This window comes from Myxocyprinus asiaticus, chromosome 37 (genome assembly GCF_019703515.2).
Source record: "Myxocyprinus asiaticus isolate MX2 ecotype Aquarium Trade chromosome 37, UBuf_Myxa_2, whole genome shotgun sequence".
Lineage (NCBI taxonomy): Eukaryota > Metazoa > Chordata > Actinopteri > Cypriniformes > Catostomidae > Myxocyprinus > Myxocyprinus asiaticus.
The window spans coordinates 20434946-20449427 of record NC_059380.1 but is presented as its reverse complement, the minus strand read 5'-3'; positions in this window follow the sequence as shown (position 1 = coordinate 20449427).

Here is a 14482-nt window from a genome sequence, read left to right as displayed (position 1 = left end):
GCCTTTTTAGATTTTTATTTTATATGACAGGGCTGCACAATTTGGACAAAAATACTGTTGCCACTGCTCTGATATCAATTCTAAAATACTGTAATAATAAATTACATTAAACAGCATCTCTCATGTTGAACAAGGTGTTAAAACTAAAAATTAGTACATTATTTGACCAAAATTAAGTCATGTTTGGCCCATGCTTTACTTCCAATATAAGAGTTACTCTGTATGGTTCTCTGCACACTTAAAGGAATGTTCCAGGTTCAATTCAAGTTAAGCTCAGTCCACAGCATTTGTGTCATAATGTCGATTACCACAAAAATTAATTTTGACTCGTTCCTCCTTTTCTTTAAAAAAAGCAAATATCGAGGTTACAGTGAGGAACTTACAATGGAGTGAATGGGTATGATGAAAGTGAATGTGGCCAATTTTTGGAGGGTTTAAACAGAAATTTGAAGCTTATAATTTTATTAAAACACTTGTATTAATTCTACTGTTAAAACGTACAAAATATTTGAGCTGTAAAGTTTTTTAAATCGTAATTTTTTGTCATTTTAGGGTTTGTTGACATTACATCGTCATGGTAACTAAATTGTAAAACATCATGGTTACTTGTGTAACCTCAGTTCCCTGATGGAGGGAACGAGACGTTGTGTCGATGTAGTGACACTAGGGGTCACACTTGGGAGCCCGAGACACCTCTGGTCTTTGATAAAAGGCCAATGAAAATTGTCGAGTGGTATTTGCATGCCACTCCCCTGGACATACGGGTATAAAAGGAGCTGGTATGCAACCACTCATTCAGGTTTTATGCTGAGGAGCCGATATAAGGTCTGGCCATTTCAGCGGGTAGTCCAGTGTTGTGGCAGGAGGGACACAACGTCTTGTTCCCTCCATCAGGGAACGGAGGTTACACAAGTAAACATGACGTTTCCTATCTGACACTCACTCGACGTTGTGTCGATGTAGTGACACTAGGGGTCCCTATACGAAATGCCACAATTGGCTGAACTGTGTTACGTGAACTGGCGGTGTGTGGTGGGCAGACTACTGTGTGCCTCATAGCCAGCACACCAGGTCGACACGTAACCTCCCCCATCATAGTTATGAGTGTCGAATGGCCCTTTTTGGGGACAAGTCGACTACCCAAGAGATAGAGACAGGCTTACCCCAGTCGTGGCCTCTTTTCCCCTTCTCTTTTTTCCACTCCCTAAAAAAGAAGGGGGATTATCCGACTGGGCCGCCAAGTCTAGTCGGGGGGGTGTCCCTCCCAAGGGGAAGACACAGCAGAGACCACACCTCGCCCAAAGAGGGGGGGATATTTAAGTGGAAGGATACGTCACATGGTCTTTCCAACCATGTGGAGAGTCTTCATGGTAGATCCTGCCCAATGGGGGAGAAGTTAATACAAACATGGAAACTGGGGCAGAGGGGCTCTGCCCAAGGAAGATGCAGTTTGCCAACAGGGAAACGAATTAGCAGAAGATATATATCGCATGGGGTTAGCCTTACAGGGAACCGCCACATGCGGAGCACCTACCACAGAACAGAACTCTTAGTTAGCACGTGTACTGGGCCGGCAGCGAATCTCTCCGAAAACTCGACTGCCACAGGGCTCGGAGAAAGTCAACCAGTGAACAAACTAGTGAACACTACTGGGAATTAATGGCGCACGTTTTCAGCTCAAAAGAGGGTGGAAGGCGCTATGTGCAAGCGATACACCCGGCCAGCTATCCCGGGCTTATCTGCTTGTTTTGCATGCCACTACCTGGGACGAAACCGGTTCCACTTGGAAGTTGTAGAACCTTGCAAAGGTGTTGGGTGTTGCCCAGCCCGCTGCTCTGCAAATGTCTGTTAGAGAGGCACCTCTGGCCAGGGCCCAGGAAGCCGCTACACCCCTGGTAGAATGGGCTCGTTGCCCTACCAGGCGCGGCATGTCCTGGGCGAGATATGCTATAGTTATGGCATCAATGAGCCAGTGGGCAATCCTCTGCTTGGAGATAGTGCTTCCTTTCCGCTGTGCACCAAAGCAGACAAAGAGCTGCTCAGAGATTCTAAAGCTCTGCATGCGATCCAAATAGATGCGTAAAGCACGCACCAAACACAGCAACGACAGGGCTGGGTCTGCCTCCTCCTGGGGCAGCTCTTGCAGTTCACCACCTGGTCCCTAAAAGGGGTGGTGGGAACCTTGGGCACATAGCCCTGTCGGGGTCTCAGGATCACGTGAGAGTAACCCGGACCGAACTCCAGGCACGTTTTGCTGACAGAGAAGGCTTGCAGGTCACCTACCCTCTTGATGGAAGTGAGCGCAGTCAGGAGGGCAGTCTTCAAGGAGAGTGCCTTAAGCTCAGCTGACTGCAAAGGCTCAAAGGGGGCTCTCTGTAGACCCTGAAGAACTACAGAGAGGTCCCATGAGGGAACAAGGCATGGTCTGGAGGGATTCAGCCTCCTGGCACCTCTTAGGAACCTAATGATCAGGTCGTGCTTCCCTAAGGACTTACTGTCGACTGCGTCGTGGTGTGCTGCTATGGCGGCAACGTATACCTTAAAGGTGGAAGGGTACAGCCTCCCTTCCAACCTCTCCTGCAGGTAGGAAAGCACTGATCTGACTGTGCATCTCTGGGGGTCTTTGCGTCGGGAAGAACACCACTTAGAGAACAGACGCCACTTAAAGGCATACAGGCGCCTTGTAAAGGGGGCCCTAGCCTGAGTGATCATGTCTACCACCGCAGGTCTTCCGTGTCCCATCCAGGAGCCAGACATGGAGATTCCAGAGGTCTGGTCGTGGGTGCCAGAGGGTTCCCCGTCCCTGAGAAAGAAGGTCCTTCCTCAGGGGAATTCGCCGGGGGGAGCTGTCACGAGGAGCGTGAGGTCCGAGAACCACATGTGGGTGGGCCAGTAGGGTGCTACCAGGATGACCAGACCAGGGTCTGTGCAAGCAGGCTCACTGGGGGAAATGCATATTGGCTGAAAAGACCCCGTGGCACCATGCCCAACTTGGGACTCGAGTCTGGAGCCAGTGCTGAAGCAGCCTCATATGCATCAACCCGAGTGGGGTGGCCACCGCCGAGGATGCCATATGCCCCAGGAGCCTCTGCAAAAGTTTCAGTGGAACCACTGTTTTCTGTTTGAACGCCTTCAAACAGGCCAGCACCGACTGGGCGCGCTCGTTCCTAAGGCGCGCCGTCAAGGAGACTGAGTCCAACTCCAAACCGAGAAAAGAGATGCTCTGAACTGGGAGGAGCTTGCTCTTTTCCCTGTTGACCCGAAGCCCTAGTCGGCTGAGGTGTGAAAGCACCAGGTCCCTGTGTGCGCACAACATGTCTCGAGAGTGAGCTAGGATTAGCCAGTCGTCGAGATAGTTGAGAATGCAAATGCCCACCTCCCTTAACGGGGCAAGGGCAGGCTCTGCGACCTTCGTGAAGATGCGAGGAGTCAGGGACAGGCCGAAAGGGAGGACTTTGTACTGATACGCCTGACCCTCGAATGCAAACCACAGGAAGGGTCTGTGTAGAGGAAGGATCAAGACGTGGAAGTACACATCCTTCAGGTCTACCGCCACGAAGGAAAATGTGTTTTTGCGTCAGCATCTTGAATGGGAGACTGTGTAAGGCCCGGTTCAGTACTCGCAGGTCCAAGATTGGCCGCAACCCACCGCCTTTTTTCGGTATGATGAAGTAGGGGATATAAAACCCTTTCTTCATCTCGGCTGGAGGGACAGGTTCTATCGCGCCCTTCCGTAGGAGGGTAGTGATCTCCGCGCGCAAGGTAGCAGCGTTTTCGCTCTTGACCAATGTGAAGTGAATACCAGTGAAGTTGGACGGTCCGGATCAGCATTCGTGATGGATTGGAAAGCGCGAGCCACGCGTCCAAGTTCCGCGCAAGGGGGACCAAGGGGACAACATCGTCGGACGTACCGGCAGGTGGGGCCTCGCTGCGGGGCTCGAGGTGCCACACCACATCGTGGCTAGGGACATCGAAGCACTTACCTGGCTCCTTGTGACCACCCCCGGAACAGCCTGGGACGGGGGAGGAAGAGGCCTGTCCTCGTAACCCGTGGAGACTGCCACATCGGGGGCGGCTGTGTGCCACAGCTGGGTGCTCAGGGGTGGAAAGGCCACTGCTGGAGCCCCGATCCTGCAAGAAAAAACCCGTGGACGGTAGCCATGGTGACGACCGTACACACTGGGTATGGGACCCAGGGAGGAAGGAAGCCACTCTTTTGCTGAACTGTTGGGTACCACAGCCACTTGGGCATGAGGCAAAATCAAACAAAAAGGCAACAAAAGATTTTCCGCACAGGCCCTCCACCGGGGGATGGAGTGATCTTTTTACCAGCTCCAAGTGAGTGGGTTCCCTTGTCCCTGGGTCAGGGGCGCTTTGAGGACCTCCGTGGGTTCTTACAAGCCAGACTCGCCATGAGACGAGCCGGCGAACTCATCCGGAAGCCCAATTGGGACAGATGAGCATGCTGGGGAATGGGAGGTCCGCGGGGGGATACCCAGCGGAGATGATCCCATTGGGGTCCCCAAATCGCCCCCAGTGTTGGCCGCGCTGGCCTCATACCCATAGGTAGAAGGACCAAGGCGGGGAGCCGCTGGGGTGGCTTGCTTTCTTACAAAAGCAAGCCGCAACCACAACATTGCAATTGTCATGTTCTCGCAATGAGAACATGAACCATCCACAAACGTTGCCTCCACGTGGGTCGTGCCCAGACACGAAAGACAGCGATCATGACCATCCGAAGTTGAGAGATAAGGACCGCAACCAGGAATAACACACAATCAGAAAGTCATCTTTAAAAAGACGTTCCGTGTGTGCCGCTCTTTTAGGGAAATATATACTCTTTTAGAGGAGAAAAAAGCTCTTTCAGAAAATATACTCTCTTGTTTTCTGCCGAAGCGCCCAGGGGCGTTCTCTGCAGTGCACCAGTGCAGAGGAGGGAGAAGCCACAGAAATGCGCTGTCAGATCCAGCGGAGGTGAATGAACAGTAGAATTCAGCTCAATGAGCATGACCGTTCGGCTCCGAAGAGAAAATCTGAATGAGTGGTTGCATACCAGCTCCTTTTATACCCGTATGTCCGGGGGAATGGCATGCAAATACCACTCGCCTTTTCGCCTTTGGCCTTTTATCAAAGACCAGAGGTGTCTCGGGCTCCCAAGAGTGACCCCTAGTGTAACTACATCGACACAACATTGACTGAGTTACTGATAGGGAACTGGCTATAACTTTACAAAGAAAAGGTTAGTAAGCAATTTTATCACACTAAATCATGTTTACATGTATATCCTTTACGTCTTGTGGCTATACTTTGAAACAGTGAGTATTTTAATGTTTTCGGATTGGCCCCCTTTCACTTCCATTGTAAGTGCCTCACTTTAACCCAGATTTTTGCTTTATTTAAAGAAAAGGTCTAAATTAATTTTTGTGGTAATCAACATTATGCCACAAATACTGTCGAGCTTAACTTGTATTGAACACGGAACATTCCTTTAAGTTCTCTTTAAAAAAATAATTATCATTATTATTATTGCAATAAACAATAGTAATATCATGACAGTAAAATCATCACTTAAATGGTCTCAAGCAGGAAGAAGGAAGTGTGTGTGTTGTTTCTGTTGACAACAGCTTTGACAGGCTATGGTGCTCCATCCAAACATGGTAAAATGCTCCCATCTCGGTCCACACAACTCCGGTGCCATGGGTTTATTTAGATTTTATTTAAGCATTTGTAATGGCTAAACATACTTGAAATTACATATGCAATTGAAGTAAATCTGGAGCGCTTTTTAACACGGTCAGCACATGTTAACGGCATGCACAAACCAAACTCAGAGCACAGCTGTTCTGAACTTCTGTGTATTACACATAATGAGAGCACGAGATGGAATTCATGTCGATCGAGCACAGAACTGCTGTAACACGTGCTGCATACAAAGTTTATTCAGCTTACTTGCTGCCCAATCGTAATGGCTTTTCCCAGACAACACTGTTGAATGAATGGAACTCTTATGGAAACAGGTCTCAGAACAGTTTGAAAGACACCTGATTTTCATCTTACCTCCATATACATTCTCTGAAAGCAGCATTTTCCATCTTTTTGATGCAAGACTCGTGTAATCAAAGCGGTGCACATACGAGAAATACGACACTCAAACTACTGCGGCTCTGTATGTCAACGCATGCTCGAAAGCAAAACTTACTGGTCAGTGGCGAATGTCTGAAGAGAGCGTGATTGGTAAATTGAGTTAAAAAATAGACTTCAAAAGATCTTGTGATTTGGTCTGTCATCCATAGATACAGCCTATAATAAAAATTTGTAACAATTTGCAACTTTAACTGGCTGATCATTTCTGTTTGCTAGCTCACTAATATTGCAGATGGTTATGCTTAATTAACCACAAGAGGCAGAAAACGTGATCGCAGTTAAAATACAATTAATTGTGCATCACCATATAACGTGCTCCCCCCCCCCCCCCCCCCACTTTTTTTCTGAAATTTTCTGAAAACTCCTGGTCTTATCAACACTGTACTTCTTTACCACAATAATTAAATATATTTATATATATATATATTTTTTCACATTTAGAATAATAGTAAAGTCATCAAAACAATGGAATAACATAAATGGAACTATGGGAATTATGTTGTGACTAAACAAAATCCAAAATAAATCAAAACTGTGTTATATTTTAGCATCTTCAAAGTAGTCACCCTTTGCCTAGAATTTGCAGACATGTACTCTTGACATTTTCTCAACCAACTTCTTAAGGTATCACCCTGGGATGCTTTTTAAACAGTATTGAAGGAGTTCCCATCTATGTTGGGCACTTATTGGCTGCTTTTCTTTATTATTTGCTCCAAGTCATCAATTTAAAAAAAAAATATATATATATATTTATTTTTTTATTAAATTTTTGTTTTATAATTAAATAAATTAATATGGTGGCACAGTTATATTTTTGTCTACAAAACTGATTTCAAATATTTAAGCATACGCCTTCAGATCAACAGATTTTTAAGATCATGAGAAACATTTCAGTCAAGTGTTTCAAAACTTTTGACCGGTAGTGTATATTACAATATATTTCACTACCGGTCAAAAGTTTTGAAACACAATCTTTATTATAATTTTTTTTTTTTTTTTTTTTTTCACATTTTAGAATAATAGTAAAGTCAACAAAACTATGGAATGGCATAAATGGAACTATGGGAATTATGTTGTGACTACACAAAATCCAAAATAAATCAAAACTGTGTTATATTTTAGCATCTTCAAAGTAGTCACCCTTTGCCTAGAATTTGCAGACATGTACTCTTTTTTTTTGTTGTTTTTTTTTTTTTCCTTTTTCACCCAATTTGGAATGCCCAATTCCCAATATGCTTTTAAGTCCTTGTGGTCGTGTAGTGATTTGCCTCAATCTGGGTGGCGGAGGACGAATCCCAGTTGCCTCTGCATCTGAGACTGTCAACCCATGCATCTTCTCACGTGGCTTGTTGAGTGCGTTGCCATGGAGACATAGTGCGTGTGGAGACTTCATGCCATCCACCACAGCATCCACGCTCAACTCACCACGTGCCCCACCGAGAACGAACCACATTATAGAGACCACGGGCCAATTTGGTTGCTTAGGAGACCTTGCTGGAGTCACTCAGCACACCCTGGGATTCGAACTAGTGAACTCCAGGGTTGGTAGCCAGTGTCTTTTACCACTGAGCTACCCAGGGCCCCTGCAGACATGTACTCTTGACATTTTCTTAATCAACTTCTTGAGGTATCACCCTGGGATGCTTTTTAAACATTATTGAAGGAGTTCCCATCTATGTTGGGCATTTATTGGCTGCTTTTCTTTATTATTTGGTCCAAGTCATACATTTCAAAAACTTTTTTTTTTTTTTTTAAATTAAATTTTAGTTTTATAATGAAATAAATTAATATGGTGGCACATTTCAAACATTTAAGCATACACCTTCAAGTATTGTATATATTTAATTTTTATATTTTATTTTATTTTATTTTAATTGTAGCCAGTGGGTATTAAATAAACACACAGGATACAAAACTATTTTTGGGGAGTTTAATCTGATGGCCGTAAAAATAAAAAAAATAAAACCGCGGTTGAATAAAAAAAATAAAAAAATAAAGAAGAAGAAAGGAAATACAAAAAAGGAAATACAGAAATGAAATACAGAAATGAAAATATGGTAGAGGCTAATGTCAAATGAAAATACAAACAGGGCATTAGCCTACCCATATGCTATAACACATCCTTAATATATGCATATATAATTCACAGCATTTTATGCATTTAACATCAATAGAATATTGATTAAATCACTCAAAGCATTTTATAAATTTTTAACCAGGCTTTAAGGACATGTATAACAGTTTAAACAATAAAATTCTCATTACACATGTTCACTTAATTGGAAAACACTCTGGCTATAAATCATTTAAGTGAGACATTATTAAATTTACATACCCAGTTCTCACATGTATACAAAACGTGGTCAAACTCCACACATGCAATCCATATGCATCCTTCAAAAATAACCCATAACAAACACTACATTTTAACATACGACTCTTCTGAACACATATTTAATGCAATTTATAAGCATTTTGTGTAAAAATGTATATTTACCCAAAGAATTCTCAAACGATGATCAAAACTGGGAGCTCTCTTGCACAATATACACTATATTGCCAAAAGTATTCGCTCACCTGCCTTTAGACGCATATGAACTTAAGTGACATCCCATTCTTCATTCATAGGGTTTAATATGACGTCGGCCCACCCTTTGCAGCTATAACAGCTTCAACTATTCTGGGAAGGCTTTCCACAAGGTTTAGGGGTGTGTTTATGGGAATTTTTGACCATTCTTCCAGAAGCACATTTGTGAGGTCAGACACTGATGTTGGACGAGAACGCCTGGCTCACAGTCTTCGCTCAAATTCATCCCAAAGGTGCTCTATCAGGTTGAGGTCAGGACTCTGTGAAGGCCAGTCAAGTTCTTCCACACCAAACTCGCTCATCCATGTCTTTATGGACCTTGCTTTGTGCACTGGTGCGCAGTCATGTTGGAAGAGGAAGGGGCCATCCCCAAACTGTTCCCACAAAGTTGGGAGCATGGAATTGTCCAAAATCTCTTGGTATGCTGAAGCATTCAGAGTTCCTTTCACTGGAACTAAGGGGCCAAGCCCAGCTCCTGAAAAACAACCCCACACCATAATCCCCCCTCCACCAAACTTCACAGTTGGCACAATGCAGTCAGACAAGTACCGTTCTCCTGGCAACCGCCAAACCCAGACTCGTCCATCAGATTGCCAGATGGAGAAGCGTGATTCATCACTCCAGAGAACGCGTCTCCACTGCTCTAGAATCCAGTGGCGGCGTGCTTTACACCATTGCATCCAACGTTTTGCATTGCACTTTGTGATGTATGGCTTGGATGCAGCTGCTCGGCCATGGAAACCCATTCCATGAAGCTCTCTACGCACTGTTCTTGAGCTAATCTGAAGGCCACATGAACTCTGGAGGTCTGTAGCGATTGACTCTGCAGAAAGTTGGCGACCTCTGCGCACTATGCGCCTCAGCATCCGCTGACCCCGCTCTGTCATTTTACGTGGTCTACCACTTCGTGGCTGAGTTGCTATCATTCCCAATCGCTTCCACTTTGTTATAATACCACTGACAGTTGACTGTGGAATATTTAGTAGCGAGGAAATTTCACGACTGGACTTGTTGCACAGGTGGCATCCTATCACAGTACCACGCTGGAATTCACTGAGCTCCTGAGAGCGGCCCATTCTTTCACAAATGTTTGTAGAAGCAGTCTGCATGCCTAGGTGCTTCATTTTATACACCTGTGGCCATGGAAGTGATTGGAACACCTGAATTCAATTATTTGGATGGGTGAGCGAATACTTTTGGCAATATAGTGTATGTTCTCAGGCCTCTATCATGAGAGAGTGCCAGAAAGCAGGTGTTGCAAAACTCCAGTTCTTAAAGGGGCCATGTCCAATTTGTGATGAGTTAAATTACATGAAATTTCTCCACTTGGCTAAAAAATTATGTATTATTGGTAACACTGCAATAATTTTCCTTTTGTTAACATTAGTTAACATGAACTAACAATGAATAATACTTTTACAGCGTTTATTAATCTTGGTTAATGTTTCAGTAATTTTAACATACTATAAAAATTTTAAATTACAAGTTAACATTACATGTTATGATAATGCATTATGAACTAACATGAACTAACAATGAAAAAAATTATATTGTGAAAAAATATATTGTTCATGGTTAGTTCATGATACCCAATGCATTATCTAATGTTAATAAATGGAACCTTATTGCAAAGTGTTGCCGTATTATTTATATTGAATTATCTTTATTTGGGGGCCTTTCTCAAATGTTTAGATGGATGTATGGATGAATGGATTGATGGATGGAAGGATGGATGGATAGATGGATGGATGGAAAAACAGATAAACGAATGGATAAACGGATGGACGAACGGAACGTCCATATAATTACACAAGGAACAATAAAAGCTAACAGTGATAATGAACAGTCATTTCTTCCCTAGAATTAAACTACTCAGCATGTTCTCCGGTGTGCTTTAACAGCAGCTGAAGTTATGACTTAATTACTTTTGTACATAAAGTTGATTAAAATGTATTTAAAATGTGCATAATGAGCATTATCAATATACATTCTTAAAAACAAATTCTACCAACCAAAAAGTTCTTTCAATCCTTCCCACAGAAACACATTAAGGAACTCTGCAATGCAACCCTCTGTATTCTCTCAATATTCTCCCTTCATGCTTCTCTTCTCAGAGGCTATAATTCTCACAGTTAAGAGAGGCTCAAATGGCCAGTAAGTCTGCTGGCAGATAAGCACATGTTCTGGATGTTACCGGTGTGAGCTGCAGGGTTGGAGGTGAGGGCGATTTCACAGTGTGCTCTGTCTCTCTGTTAGCAGCGGGTTCATTAGCTATAATGAGACATTAGATAAAAGTCAGGGTGAATTCTCCAAAGCCCCAGGGTCTTCAGCACAAGGGCAATTAAAAACACAGATTAAAGCATAAAAGCCATTTTAAAATGCGGCGACTGCTCACTCATCCCTCACACGAAGGGCCGCCCCCTCAGGTGACAGACACCATTGGGAGGGAGATCTCCATTGTTTAAACATTTAGCTGAAAAATCTGTAAAATTATCCATTTCCCTGCTTCCAAATTCAGCAGACTGAGAATATACTGTATATCAATTACACTAGCTAAAAGACGTGACAAATACAATATATTGTGTACATTTGTTTTCCCATTTAAAGACTTTGTGCATTCTTTTAGAATGTTATTTGAAGCTACATCATTCAAAAGGGTAGTTTACTCATAAATTAACTTACTGTCATCATTTACTCACCCTTATGTCACAAAATGTTCCTCAAAACTTTCTTTCATGATGAAGTCAACTAAATAACAATATTTGTTTAACCCTTATTCTGTTTCATTCGCATTAAAACTAAAACTAAAAAAGGTAAAATTAGGAAAATCTTGAAAGTTAACTTCTTTCCGTATGAGTATATATTTCAGATGAAGTCTGTAATCGGGTTTTGCATACTGTTAAGATTTCACCAGCATCAGCCAAAATTTTTTCCCAAGATAATTTTCAGTGAACATTTTGTTCGAAATGGGTGCAGTTCATCATATGTGAGTTACAGCAAAACATTAAAGGTCCCTCATTTACTGTAGTTTAACGACATGTGTCTATAACAGCGGGGAGGCCTTCAACAAGCCTCTGTGTGGACTAAATTAATTTGAGCCCACTGAAAGAGAATAAATTAATATTGTTACTTCTCTTGTCAAGATTTATTTATTCATTGTTGAGACACTCATTAAAATGTCTGGCAGCAATTAAAATAGCAAGCACAAATCTATCTCTTAGCGGATGGTAATTAGTTGCCTTGGTGATCACTCTTGGAGTTATCTTCATGTACAATATTGGGATCATGTTGCAGTTTGCATTTTTCTTGCCTGTTCTCTTCAATACATTTTTCAATGCCACCCATGATGGAGAGACTGTGTGCTCTCTGAGATAAGAGGCTTTATCTGTAAACGCTCCTCTTGCTGAAAGCATTTTAATGTTGTTTCCACAGTCTACTACTGTCCCTCTTTTGTAATGCTAATTTAAAGTTTTATAAACTAGTGGTTCTCAACTGGTGGGTAGGGACCCAGAAATGGGTTGTTGTGATATTTGCATGTGTTGGGCCTCATGTATTCAGATAGAAGACAAAGGCAGGCCTAACAGTCATAAAAAACATTCCTCAAGCCCCCTCCTTCTAAGTCAGATGTTGTACTGATAAAAATCGCGCCAAAATCAAACAAAGGGAGTCCAAAACAGACTACAGATCCATGAAGCCTTGCCCACTAAAGGATCGAGCACTCAACTCCTATTGGATGAGGCACACAACAGAACGTCCCTCAAACATGACATCATCAGGACTTCAAATAATTCTGAAATGCTTCCAAAGTGGCTTCCAGTGACTTAGTTCACCGAATACGGACGTAGCTTTTTGCTGCTCTCCGGTGCAACCTCGTGGCATAAGGAAGTAATGTCCGACTTGAAACTGTAGCCATACAATCTCCATCTCGCTGGACGAGTTGAGATTACTCTGTGTTCAACCGAACACTCTAACGGATCCGAAGGAGACCGCCGAGCAATTCGCATCTTCATCCGTTGGCCTACAGAAGTGAAGAGATTAAAGATTTCTCTTCCATCTTCAATCAATTCGACATTTCTGAGTTCTCCGCCAGCCCGCCAAGAATCAACAGCCGTACCGGCCGCCGACAGCGCGAGGAAACGGCTCTCGTCATCACACGAGCCTCAAGAAACCGGGTCAGAGTTAAAGGACGGAGGAAAACACATTCTACCTGTGTCCTCATGCGATTCAAGTAAGAGGTTACGTCTGGGCAGAGATAGAATATTATAGCGTGTTATTCTTGCGTTTCAAGGTTTTTGCTTGTACAGTTTACGGACCGCCATGTCCGCTCATTATTAATACTCAGGGTATTAATTATCATGAATTTGTTTTGCTGTATTGTGGTCCAACCAAATTGGACTGTTGTGCATTTTCGCCATCGCGGGTGAGACAGCAACTGAGTTCATCCATTAAAGAGTCAAATAACAAGGGACTTTTACGAGCCCCGCTCGTAAAACCGCGTCTCTGAGCGATGAACGCGGCTGCTTTATCTCCAGCTATCGCGAAATCAGCTTTCGGGCTGTCACTTAATCATCTCTCTCTCTCTCTCTCTCACTAACCACACTGACACACACACACACACTGTCACACACACACCTTATGTGTTATAGGATTATTTTTATTTCCATATCTAATCATATCACTGTTTAGTTTGTAGTTGTAAGTCGGAAGTTTATTGACTGCATTGTATTAATTATTAATTGATATTACTGCATAAATAAACTTTGTTATATTACAAAAAGAAGTGTTTTGGTTTGTTTTGCATACACCTGTGTCATGCTGACGGGATGTCAGTGCTCGGATTCAAGCCTTCATTCATTGTTTTTTCCCACGAAAATCGATATTTTTCGGATGTCGATTTTCCTAAGAAAACAATCTAATATTGAGACTGTTTTAATATTCGGTTATTAGTCCCTGATTTCAGGGTGGTGCCCCATCAATGTTAATCCTTATTAATATTCTATTGATTTTTGATAATTGATAATTATCTTTGATTGAATTTGAATGATCAATAAGCTAGTGTTAACTTTAATGTTTCATCGATGTTAACAATTAACGATTATCTTTGATAAGTGTTGATTTTAAAGGATTAAAAAAAGCTAACATTGATTCTCATCAATGTTCTATTGATTTTAATAATTAATAATTATCTTTGATAATTATTAATTATTGCTAATAACCAAACTTGCTCCTAAACGTAGCACACTACATTTACTGGAGTCCCATATGAGGTTTTAATGAGTTAGATACAATTAATTAATTTAAATATTGATTAATAACTACAGAAATAATTATTAATTATTTCTGATAGTAACACTGATCTAAACAACCAGTAAAGCCTAACACATGCCACTCCCCCGGACATATGGGTATAAAAGGAGCTGGTATGCAACCACTCATTCAGATTTTCTCTTCGGAGCCGAACGGTCATGCTCATTGAGCTGAACACTACTGTTCATTCACCTCTGCTGGATCTGACGGCGCATTTCAGTGGCTTCTGCCTCCTCTGCACTGGTGCACTGCAGAGAACGCCTCTGGGCACTTCGGCAGAAAAAACTAGAGAGTATATTTTCTGAAAGAGCATTTTTCCCCTCTAAAAGAGTATATATTTCTCTAAAAGAACACACACACGGAATGTCTTTTTAAAGATGCCTTTCTGATTGTGTGTTATTCCTGGTTGCGGTCGTTATCTCTCAACTTCAGATGGTCATGATC